Source organism: Triticum dicoccoides, chromosome 1A (genome assembly GCF_002162155.2).
Source record: "Triticum dicoccoides isolate Atlit2015 ecotype Zavitan chromosome 1A, WEW_v2.0, whole genome shotgun sequence".
NCBI classification, from domain to species: Eukaryota; Viridiplantae; Streptophyta; class Magnoliopsida; order Poales; family Poaceae; genus Triticum; species Triticum dicoccoides.
In genome coordinates this window covers 91,692,054-91,704,632 of record NC_041380.1, presented here as the reverse complement: position 1 = coordinate 91,704,632, position 12,579 = coordinate 91,692,054, and positions in this window count along the sequence as shown.

Here is a 12,579-nt window from a genome sequence, read left to right as displayed (position 1 = left end):
GCCCTGAAAAGCAAGATTGTTCTCGAGCTTAGTAACATATCGGTGGTTCGTGATTTTTCCGTATATCTTCTCGGAAGTATTACCAGGTTGTCACCTGACCGCTATGTTGAGTTCGTGATCAAGTTGGTTTATTCCTGTAAACCACCCCTTCTCCAAGAATCTGTGTTGGATACCTTGAGCTAGTTGGATAAGCTAAACAACAACTTGGAGAGTTGAAAGATAATAGCTTGTCCGACTTAGTTCATGTTAAGGGATATCTTTCTATGTGTGTGTGTTGAAGAAAGATGATATCTTCATCAATTGGTCCTTGTGAACAATTGTTGGATCTATTATCTTACCCAAACCTTTGATAGAGTATGGGCTATCGTCAAATCAAATCAGAACCAACGATATTCGTAATGTTGTCTTACTCGTGGTTTTTCCTCGAGCATACACCATTATATTCTTTGGTCTGACCAATGCTATCACCGTGTTCACTTAACTATGGAATTCCTTTTAAAAGGGAACCCGAATGAATTGTTGTTGAGCCCATTGACAACATCCTTATCTCCTCCATGATTTTGTTGAACATTAAGCTATTATTGGAAACTTCTATAAGCATTATCTTCATGTTCCGTGCATGAAGTATATGTTGGATGAAAGAAGTGACTTCCTTTGATTCACGTGCATTTGATGTAAGTTGCCGCCGTGGGTTCGAGAAAGTTAGTTTTGCTTCCTCCGGAATCGTCCCAAGTCAGTCATGCATGTGCAAACTATACTGTGGTTTGGTAGATTAATTACCTCCACTCCATATGTATTCCGTAGCACACCAAGCCACTGATTGATTTGTTCAAGGAAAAGGAGTTGATGTGCTAATCCTAGGTCATGCACAAGACTTCGACATCCTCGATGATGGTTCCCAACCTGAACTCGGTAGTGTTTTATTATAAGACTACTACATGGTCATGCTTGTCTGGGACAGTGTGTTCACATGTATGTAGCAGAACCAGCTCATGTTTGGAGCCTGCTATCGTAGTTCATTTCCCGAGAATCTCGCAACGTCATCTCGTCGATTTGTGTTGCAAACTTTCATTTTTCTTCCTAGACTCGATGAGTCTGGAATATTCTGACACCAACCAGTTTTGAATCTCAGGCAAATATGATGGTTGGAACATTTCCCAAGAACTATAATATTGGTCCCTCGATAACTGGTAAAGTGGATGTCGTGGCCAGCACCACCCAGCCGAAGGACCTATTATTGTAGTATCTTGATTGAAGAAGTTGGCCACCTTCCCATAAGGACTTCGTAGGATTTACTCCCTAGTTGTGCCTTATGATTTTTGTGTTCCCGAAGTCCGACCTTACTTGATGTTCTAGATATCAAACATTATGAATGGGATACACTAGCACATCAAGGAGAACATTAGAAGCGGAGTGCTAAATGTCTCTCGGTCGATCATCCAGATTTTGTTTCCTTGGCCTCGCTAAGGTGAAATCTGAGAAGGTGTTATCCTCCTTTGCATCTGCATCTTCCACCGGTATTCATCATGGTAGTATGTTGTGTTGCCGGGATCCTTGACACGGATGTTGGTAAAACCTTGATGAATATGGAAATGCTCAAGTTCTTGAGAGCACGCGCAAGCGCTAGGTGTTATCATCGACACTAACTGGGTTTGCTCTCAGCTTCCTCGGTTATGCTATAACTTCTCAAACAGTGGATTCACTCTATATTGTTGGGTTCTTCCCCAGTTACCAGAATCATTCCCAGCATTTGCATTTTGTTCCCAGCTTGCACCGCCAATGTGCCATTCTACCATGGGTCTCTTCCATTTCTGGTGGTAAGCAAATTCATCCATTACGTTGTCTTCAACAAGGTAATCCACATCATCCATTCTAATCCGGGTATGCCATTCTACCAAACCCCTCCAAACGATCGCTCGAGAATTGCCTTAGGCTGGTATAAAGAGTTTCAATGATCTTTGAATCAAAGGTAATTCTTTTTGCAACTTAAGGGGATATTTCTACGAGTCACCATCCCTAAGGTGCCCCATTTTGGTATCATGGCAATTCAACTCCTCGCTACGTTGACAACCGATCACCACATTCTTAAGTCTGGAATTGTTGTCTACTTAGCGAACCCTCGTCATCTGTCTCACTCCATTTCTTCAGATCTATGCTTTGTGTCTCAGCTCGAGAGATGTGTCAATGTCTCATCCCATGAGTTGATCCTGAGTTGTTCGATCTTCGAGAAGATCGATCCTTCTAGAGTTTTCCTTTCCTATTCTTGTCATGATTAGCTGGAGTTCTCAGAGCAAGACGACGGGACAAAGATGGTGATCGAATCAACACTCTTATGGAGTGCACCCTGGATCGTGAAGATTATGTTAGTTGGCGTTTTCCCTTCATCTTACCCTACGCTTGAATCTCGGGACGAGATTCTTGTTTAGTGGGGGCGAGTTGTCACATCCCTAGCTTCTGGTGCTGCCTAGTGTTTGCATCATGTTTAAATTTTTGAACTTGAACTAGGGAAATTTGGAAGCCTCAAAACCCTAAATAAAAGAAGGGCAAAAACCCTAAAATCTCATTCATTGTTCCAAAATGCTCTTCTTAAATGTTTGATAATTTTGGCAAAGGGTTCTGGTCCCAACCAAAATATTGAACATTTTTAAGGACTTAATCTTGGGACTTTGAATTTAAATCATTAGCTATTTGAATTTGAATTATATTCATATAATTAGAATATAATTTCAAATACCCCTGAAATATTTTATGAGCTTTTGGAAAAGTCCATCTAGCAAAATAAAAATATTCAGAGGAGTTTTTGGCATTGTTTGAATTATTTTAAATTCAAAACAGTGGCAAAATAAATTTAAAAATAAAGAAAACAGAACCATAAAACAGAGCAGAGAAAACTACCTGGCGCTCACCTGGCAGCCCAGCCGGCCCAGCTCCTATGCGGCCCAGCCCATCTGGGCCTCCCTTGTCGTCTTCCTCCCTGCCAGGAGGACGGGCACGCGCCCGGTGCGCGCGGCCACGCGCCCCGGCCACCTCCTCCCTGCCTGGCTGCCTCCTCCTCCCCCTGGACGTCTCCCGCAACGCCACGGAGATGCCGAACCCCCTCGACCTCTCTATCACTCTCCCCGTGGCCCTCCTCTCCTCTGCTTCCTCTCTCTCACTTGCCCGAACGCAGCCGTCGCCGCCGATGAGCTCCCTCGCGGCCACAGCCACCGCCTCGCCTCCCCGACGCCTCCCAAAGCTCCGCCTCGACCCCCTCTTCCTCCCCACCGATCCACGGCCCTCCGGAAGCCCTGCAGCGTCGCCCTCAAGCTCGTCCCCAACCTTCGGTCGCCGGCGAACTTTCGAGGATTCGCGAGCTCTAGCCCCTCCCCGGCCTCGCCGTTGCCTCTACCGGATCCGCTGTGAGCTCCTCTTCCATTCCCCCTCCTCCTAGCGCTCGTTCCCGCACTCTAGCCGCCCTTTTCACCGGAGCCGATTGCTCCTCGCCGCCAGCCATGGTGCCGCCGTGGCCAGGGCCACCCCAGCTTGCGCATGAGCGCGTCACCATGTTCGCCGCCCTCCCAGGAGCCCGCAGCGCCCTTCGGTCTCTCCTCTAGTGCTCTGTAGCGCCACCCCAAGATTGCCCGATGCTGCTGCCGCCGCCAAACCTCGTCGCCGGCCACTTTTCCGGCCACCCCAACACCTATCACCGCCACCACTAGATGCGCGCCACTGCGCACGTTCGAATGCAACAAACCACGGCCGAAACGATGCCATGTGGCTCGTTTCCGAGCCCTCCGCCGCGTCTGGACTCGCCGGCGGCTAAACGCCGGCGAACGCTGACCCGATGACCGGCATGGGTTGACCCCACTGCCCGGTTTGACCCCCCTCTCTCTCACTAACATGCGGGCCCCGCCCGGCTAATTAAGTTAGGTTAGTATTAACTAAGCTAGGTTAGTTTAGTTAGACACTGACACTCGGGACCCACAGGTCAGGGTTTGACCGGACTGTGCCACGTTGACCTGCTGACGTCATCATGATGTCAGGATGACGCAGTAATGTTTTCTGGATTTATTTTTATTCAGAAAATTCCAGAAAATTGTATAAACTTCTAAAATTCATAGAAATTCAACCGTAACTCCAAATTAAATAATTTATATATGAAAAATTATCAGAAAAATCCAATCTATCCATCTGTACCATTTTCATGCATGTTAGAACAACTTATGACTACTGTTTAGGACAATTCAATTAAATGGCATTTAAGTAACCACATGTGGAGTTTGAATTTGAGTTTTGGATTCAAACCAACTTCATTTAATCTGGTTTAGTTGCATCAGCACAAATCACATCATATTGCCATGTCACATTCATGCATCATATTGTCGCATTGCATTGATTGTGTTCTTCCTTGTTGCCGGTAATTGTCCCCTCTCGATAGACGTGTACCGGCGATGTGATCGATGACACCGATGAAGAGCTATATTATCTTCAGAAGTGCCAGGCAAGCAAAACCCCCTTGTTCATTCCGATACAATCCCACTCTCTCGCTCCTGCTCTCTTTTACTGCATTAGGACAACAACGATTCATCTATTACTTGTTGCGGTAGCTAAACCCATTTATCCTTTGCATGACCTGTCATTGCCACAGTAAATAGATGAAACCCACTAGCATGAGTAGGAGTTGTTTGAGCCCTGTTGTGCCTACTGAATCATGCTTGTTTGTCATGCCTGCTACTGCTTAGAGTTGAGTCAGGTCTGATTCATCGGGGATGAATCAGAGGTGTGTGAACATGTCCTACTGTGTGTGAGCTAAGTGTGTGAACACGTTTTGGTAAAGGTAGCGGTGAGAGGCCATGTAGGAGTACATGGTGGGTTGTCTCATTGCAGCCGTCCTCAGGAACTGAGTTCTGTGTTTGTGATCCATGAACAGCTACTACCACACATTGGGATCCTTAATTGACTCTCTTGACTTATTAATCAACATGATCTCTGTCCAGGAGTTGCAACTAGTTTCTGGTGTTTGTAGGTAGTGTTAGTAGTCTACCAAGTGGCACCCGGTACAGGTGGGCTTGGGACAGACTAGGCATAGTGGCACGGTGTACCAAGTGGCACCCGGATGGTGGGCTTGGGAACCCTGCTCACATCGTTTGGGGCCGTGAGCGACACCCCGGCCGGATCTCCTTGCGGATGGAACCTGAATAGGCGATAAATCTGGACTAGAGACTTGTTCGGTTAGTCAGGTCGTGGCCGACTCCCTCGCCCGGCTTCCGCTTGAAGGTTGCCGAGGTACATGACGTGTACAGGGCGGTAAGTGGCGAGAGCGTGTGTGAAGAAGTACACCCCTGCAGGGTTATCATTATCTATTCGAATAGCCGGATTCCTCGGATATGGAAACTTGGACCCCTTGTACAGTTCATAGACAAGTGAAAGTGGATACTCTAAAATACGCAAGATAAGCGTGAGTGCTATGGATGGCGTTCTCGTAGGGAGACGGGAGCGGATCCATAGTGGTGTATTGATATGGTGAATATGTGGACTCGTGTGTGCCACCTCAAAAGAGTTACATTGCAGTCGTAGTTCAGGTTAGCCACCGAGTCAAAGCTGGCTTGCTGCAGTCAAACTCCACCGTCCCCTTTGTTGATCATGATGCATATGTAGATAGTTCTGATGTAAGTCTTGCTGGGTACATTTGTACTCACGTTTGCCTATTTTATGTTTTTGCAGAGAGACTTCAGTCTCGCTAGTAGTTCCGCTTGGACTTCGACGTTTAGCTTGTTACCTCAGCTACGATCTTGTGCCCTCGGCAGGATCTGGTAGATAGTCAGGCTTCTCAGCCTTTTTCATTTATAGATGTCTGTACTCAGACATCATAGCTTCCGCATGTGCTTGACTTGTATGCTCTGAGTGTTGGTTCATGAGACCCATGTTTGTAATATCTCGCTCCTCGGAGCCTATTGATTAAATACTTGAGTCGTAGAGTCATGTTGTGATGCCATGTGGTATTTGCACATATCGAGCATATTGTGTGTATGTTATTGAAATGCTTGGTATGTGTGGGATCTGACTATCTAGTTGTTTATCCTTCGTAGCCTCTCTTACCGGGAAATGTCTCCTGGTGTTTCCACTGAGCCATGGTAGCTTGCTACTGCTCCGGAACACTTAGGCTGGCCGGCATGTGTCCTTGTTTGTTCCTGTGTCTGTCCCTTCGGGGAAATGTCACGCGATGAATACCGGAGCCCTGTTAGCCGCTACAGCCCGGTTCACCGGAGTCCTGCTAGCCCAGTGCTACAGCCTGGATTCACTCGCTGATGACCGACACGTTCGATGTTGGGTCATGGATGCCTGTCCCTGTAAGTTTGTGCCACTTTGGGTTTACGACTAGCCATGTCAGCCCGGGCTCCTTATCATATGGATGCTAGCGACACTATCATATACGTGTGCCAAAAGACGCAAATGGTCCCGGGCAAAGGTAAGGCGACACCCGTGGGAATACCGTGCATGAAGCCGCAAAGTGATATGAGGTGTTACATGCTAGATCGATGTGGCATTGAGTCGGGGTCCTGACAACGACGCTCGGACACACCATTACACTGTGGTGTTCCAGGTGGCGTGAGTAGTGAAACTATTTCACATTGTTTTAACTGAAGGACAAACTCGTAACTCATTTTTTTTTACTTCTGCGATCATATCGTAGAAACTTTTATTTTTGTTATGATGATTCTCCACTTCACTCTGAAATTGTTTGAACTTTTCAAATGTTTCAGACTTGTGTTTCATCAAGTAGATATACTCATATCTGCTCAAATCATCTGTGAAGATCAGAAAATAATGATACCTGCCGCGAGCCTCAATATTCATCGGACCACATACATCAGTGTGAATGATTCCCAACAAATCTGTTGCTCGCCCCATTGTTCCGGAGAACGGAGTCTTAGTCATCTTGCCCATGAGGCATGGTTCGCAAGCATCAACTGATTCATAATCAAGTGATTCCAAAAGCCCATCAGCATGGATTTTCTTCATGCGCTTTACACCAATATGACCTAAACGGCAATGCCACAAATAAGTTGCACTATCATTATTAACTTTGCATCTTTTGGCTTCAATATTACGAAAATGTGTATCACCATGATCGAGATCCAACAAACCATTTTCATTGGGTGTATGACCATAGAAGGTTTTATTCATGTAAACAGAACAACAATTATTCGCTAACTTACATGAATAACCATATTGCAATAAACATGATCCAATCATATTCATGCTCAACGCAAACACTAAATAACATTAATTTTAGGTTTAACACTAATCCCGAAAGTATAGGGAGTGTGCGATGATGATCATATCAATCTTGGAACCATTTCCAATACACATCGTCACTTCACCCTTAACTAGTCTCTGTTCATTCTGCAACTCCCGTTTCGAGTTACTATTCTTAGCAATTGAACTAGTATCAAATACTGAGGGGTTGTTATAAACACTAGTAAAGTACACATCAATAACATGTATATCAAATATACCTATGTTCACTTTGCCATCCTTCTTATCCGCTAATTACTTGGGGTAGGTCCGCTTCCAGTGACCAATCCCTTTGCAGTAGAAGCACTCAGTTTCAGGCTTAGGTCCAGACTTGTTTTTTTTCACTTGAGCAGCAACTTGCTTGCCGTTCTTCTTGAAGTTCCCCTTTCTTCCCTTTGTCCCTTTACTTGAAACTAGTGGTTTTGTTTACCATCAACACTTGATGCTTTTCTTGATTTCTACCTTCGTCGATTTCAGCATCACGAAGAGCTTGGGAATTGTTTCCCTTATCCCTTGCATATTATAGTTCATCACGAAGTTCTACTAACTTGGTGATGGTGACTAGAGAATTCTGTCAATCACTATTTTATCTGAAAGATTAACTCCCACTTGATTCAAGCGATTGTAGTACCCAGACAATCTGAGCACATGCTCACTGCTTGAGCTATTCTCCTCCATCTTTTAGCTATAGAACTTGTTGGAGACTTCATATCTCTCAACTCGGGTATTTTCTTGAAATATTAACTTCAACTCCTGGAACATCTCATATGGTCCATGACGTTCAAAACGTCTTTGAAGTCCCGATTCTAAGCTGTTTAAGCATGGTGCACTGAACTATCAAGTAGTCATCATATTGAGCTAGCCAAATGTTCATAGCATCGGCATCTGCTCCTGCAATAGGTTTGTCACCTAGTGGTGCATCAAGGACATAATTCTTCTGTGCAGGAATGAGGATAAACCCCAGATCACGGATCCAATCCGCATCATTGCTACTAACATCTTTCAACTTAGTTTTCTCTAGGAACATATCAAAAATAAAACAGGGGGGCTAAACGCGAGCTATTGATCTACACCATAGATATGCTAATACTACCAGGACTAAGTTCATGATAAATTTAAGTTCAATTAATCATATTACTTAAGAACTCCCACTTAGATAGACATCCCTCTAATCCTCTAAGTGATCACGTGATCCATATCAACTAAACCATGTCCGATCATCATGTGAGGTGGAGTAGTTTCAATGGTGAACATCACTATGTTGATCATATCTACTATATGATTCACGCTCGACCTTTCAGTCTCAGTGTTCCGAGGCCATATCTGTTATATGCTAGGCTCGTCAAGTTTAACCTGAGTATTTCGCGTGTGCAACTGTTTTGCACCCGTTGTATTTGAACGTAGAGCCTATCACACCCGATCATCACGTGGTGTCTCAGCACGAAGAACTTTTGCAACGGTGCATACTCAGGGAGAACACTTATACATTGATAATTTAGCGAGGGATCATCTTATAATGCTACCATCAATCAAAGCAAGATAAGATGCATAAAAGATAAACATCACATGCAATCAATATAAGTGATATGATATGGCCTTCATCATCTTGTGCTTGTGATCTCCATCTCCGAAGCACCGTCATGATCACCATCATCACCGATGCGACACCTTGATCTCCATCATAGCATCGTTGTCGTCTCGCCAATCTTATGCTTCCACGACTATCGCTACCGCTTAGTGATAAAGTAAAGCATTACAGAGCGATTGCATTGCATACAATAAAGTGACAACCATATGGCTCCTGCCAATTGCCGATAACTCGGTTACAAAACATGATCATCTCATACAATAAAATTTAGCATCATGTCTTGACCATATCACATCACAACATGCCCTGAAAAACAAGTTAGACGTCTTCTACTTTGTTGTTGCAAATTTTTACGTGGCTGCTATGGGCTTAGCAAGAACCGTTCTTACCTACGCATCAAAACCACAACGATAGTTTGTCAAGTTGGTGTTGTTTTAACCTTCGCAAGGACCGGGCATAGCCACACTCGGTTCAACTAAAGTTGGAGAAACTGACACCCGCCAGCCACCTATGTGCAAAGCACGTCGGTAGAACCAGTCTCGCGTAAGCGTATGCGTAATGTCGGCCCGGGCCGCTTCATCCAACAATACCGCCGAACCAAAGTATGACATGCTGGTAAGCAGTATGACTTATATCGCCCACAACTCACTTGGGTTCTACTCGTGCATATGACATCTACGCATAAAACCAGGCTCTGATACCACAGTTGGGGAACGTAGTAATTTCAAAAAATTTCCTACGCACACGCAAGATCATGGTGATGCATAGCAATGAGAGGGGAGAGTGTTGTCCACGTACCCTCGTAGACCGAAAGCGGAAGCGTTAGCACAACGCTGTTGATGTGGTCGTACGTCTTCACGATCCGACCGATCAAGTACCAAACACACGGCACCTCCGAGGTCTGCACACGTTCAACTTGATGATGTCCCTCGAACTCCGATCCAGCCGAGTGTCGAGGGAGAGTTTCGTCAGCACGATGATGTGGTGACGATGATGATGTTCTACCGACGCAGGGCTTCGCCTAAGCACCGCTACGATATGATCGAGGTGGATTATGGTGGAGGGGGGGCACTGCACACGGCTAAGAGATCAAGAGATCAATTGTTGTGTCTATGGGGTGCCCCCTGGCCACGTATATAAAGGAGTGGAGGATGGGAGGGGCCGACCCTCTCTATGGCGTGCCCTAGGGGAGTCCTACTCCCACCGGGAGTAGGATTCCCCCTTTCCTAGTAGAACTAGGAGCCCTTCCAAGTAGTAGGAGTAGGAGAGAAGGAAAGGGAAAAGAGAAGAGAAGGAAGGAGGGGGCGTAGCCCTTCCCCCTAGTCCAATTCGGACTAGGACTTGGGGGGGGGGGGCTGCCTCTCTCTCTTTCCCCTAAAGCCCAATGAGGCCCATACACTCCCCGGTGAATTCCTGTAACTCCCCGGTACTCCGATAAATACCCGAATCACTCGGAACCTTTCCAATGTCCGAATATAGTCGTCCAATATATTGATCTTTACGTCTCGACCATTTCGAGACTCCTCGTCATGTCCCCGATCTCATCCGGGACTCCGAACTACCTTCGGTACATCAAAACACATAAACTCATAATATAACCATCATCGAACTTTAAGTGTGCGGACCCTAGGGGTTCGAGAACTATGTAGACATGACCGAGACACGTCTCCGGTCAATAACCAATAGCGGAACCTGGATGCTCATATTGGATCCCACATATCCTACGGAGATCTTTATCGGTCAAACCGCATAACAACATATGTTGTTCCCTTTGTCATCGGTATGTTACTTGCCCGAGATTCGATCGTCGGTATCTCAATACCTAGTTCAATCTCGTTACTGGCAAGTCTCTTTACTTGTTCCGTAATACATCATCCCGCAACTAACTCATTAGTTGCAATGCTTGCAAGGCTTATAGTGATGTGCATTACTGAGTGGGCCCAGAGATACCTCTCCGACAATCGGAGTGACAAATCATAATCTCGAAATACGCCAACCCAACAAGTACCTTCGGAGACACCTGTAGAGCACCTTTTGTTGGGGAACGTAGCAGAAATTCAAAATTTTCCTACGTGTCACCAAGATCTATCTATGGAGAAACCAGCAACGAGGGGAAGGAGAGTGCATCTACATACCCTTGTAGATCGCTAAGCGGAAGCGTTCAAGTGAACGGGGTTGATGGAGTCGTACTCGTCGTGATTCAGATCACCGATGATCCTAGTGCCGAACGGACGACACCTCCGCGTTCAACACACGTACAGCTCGACGATGTCTCCCACGCCTTGATCCAGCAAGGAGAGAGGGAGAGGTTGAGGAAGACTCCATCCAGCAGCAGCACAACAGCGTCGTGGTGATGGAGGAGCGTGGCAATCCTGCAGGGCTTCGCCAAGCACCTACGGAAGAGGAGGAGGTGTCACGGGAGGGAGGGAGGCGCCAAGGGCTCAGGTATGGATGCCCTCCCTCCCCTCCACTATATATAGGGGCAGGGGAGAGGGGGGAGGCGCAGCCTTGCCCCCTACTCCAAGAAAGGGGTGCGGCTAAGAGGGGGGGAGGAGTCCATCCTCCCCAAGGCACCTCGGAGGTGCCTTCCCCCTTTAGGACTCTTCCCTCTAGGGTTCCCTAGGCGCATGGGCCTCTTGGGGCTGGTGCCCTTGGCCCATGTAGGCCAAGGCGCACCCCCTACAGCCCATGTGCCCCCCCGGGACAGGTGGCCCCACCCGGTGGGCCCCCGGGACCCTTCCGGTGGTCCCAGTACAATACCGATGACCCCGAAACTTGTCCCGATGGCCGAAACAGGACTTCCTATATATAAATCTTTACCTCCGGACCATTCCGGAACTCCTCGTGACGTCCGGGATCTCATCCGGGACTCCGAACAACATTCGGTAACCACATACAAGCTTCCTTTATAACCCTAGCGTCATCGAACCTTAAGTGTGTAGACCCTACGGGTTCGGGAGACATGTAGTCATGACCGAGATGTTCTCCGGTCAATAACCAACAGCGGGATCTGGATACCCATGTTGGCTCCCACATGTTCCACGATGATCTCATCGGATGAACCACGATGTCAAGGACTCAATCAATCCCGTATACAATTCCCTTTGTCTAGCGGTATGGTACTTGCCCGAGATTCGATCGTCGGTATACCGATACCTTGTTCAATCTCGTTACCGGCAAGTCTTTTTACTCGTTCCGTAACACATCATCCCGTGATCAACCCCTTGGTCACATTGTGCACATTATGATGATGTCCTACCGAGTGGGCCCAGAGATACCTCTCCGTTTACACGGAGTGACAAAATCCCAATCTCGATTCGTGCCAACCCAACAGACACTTTCAGAGATACCCGTAGTGTACCTTTATAGCCACCCAGTTACGTTGTGACGTTTGGCACACCCAAAGCACTCCTACGATATCCGGGAGTTGCACAATCTCATGGTCTAAGGAAATGATACTTGACATTAGAAAAGCTTTAGCATACGAACTACATGATCTTGTGCTAGGCTTAGGATTGGGTCGTGTCCATCACATCATTCTCCTAATGATGTGATCCCGTTATCAACGACATCCAATGTCCATGGTCAGGAAACCGTAACCATCTATTGATTAACGAGCTAGTCAACTAGAGGCTTACTAGGGACATGGTGTTGTCTATGTATCCACACATGTATCTGAGTTTCCTATCAATACAATTCTAGCATGGATAATA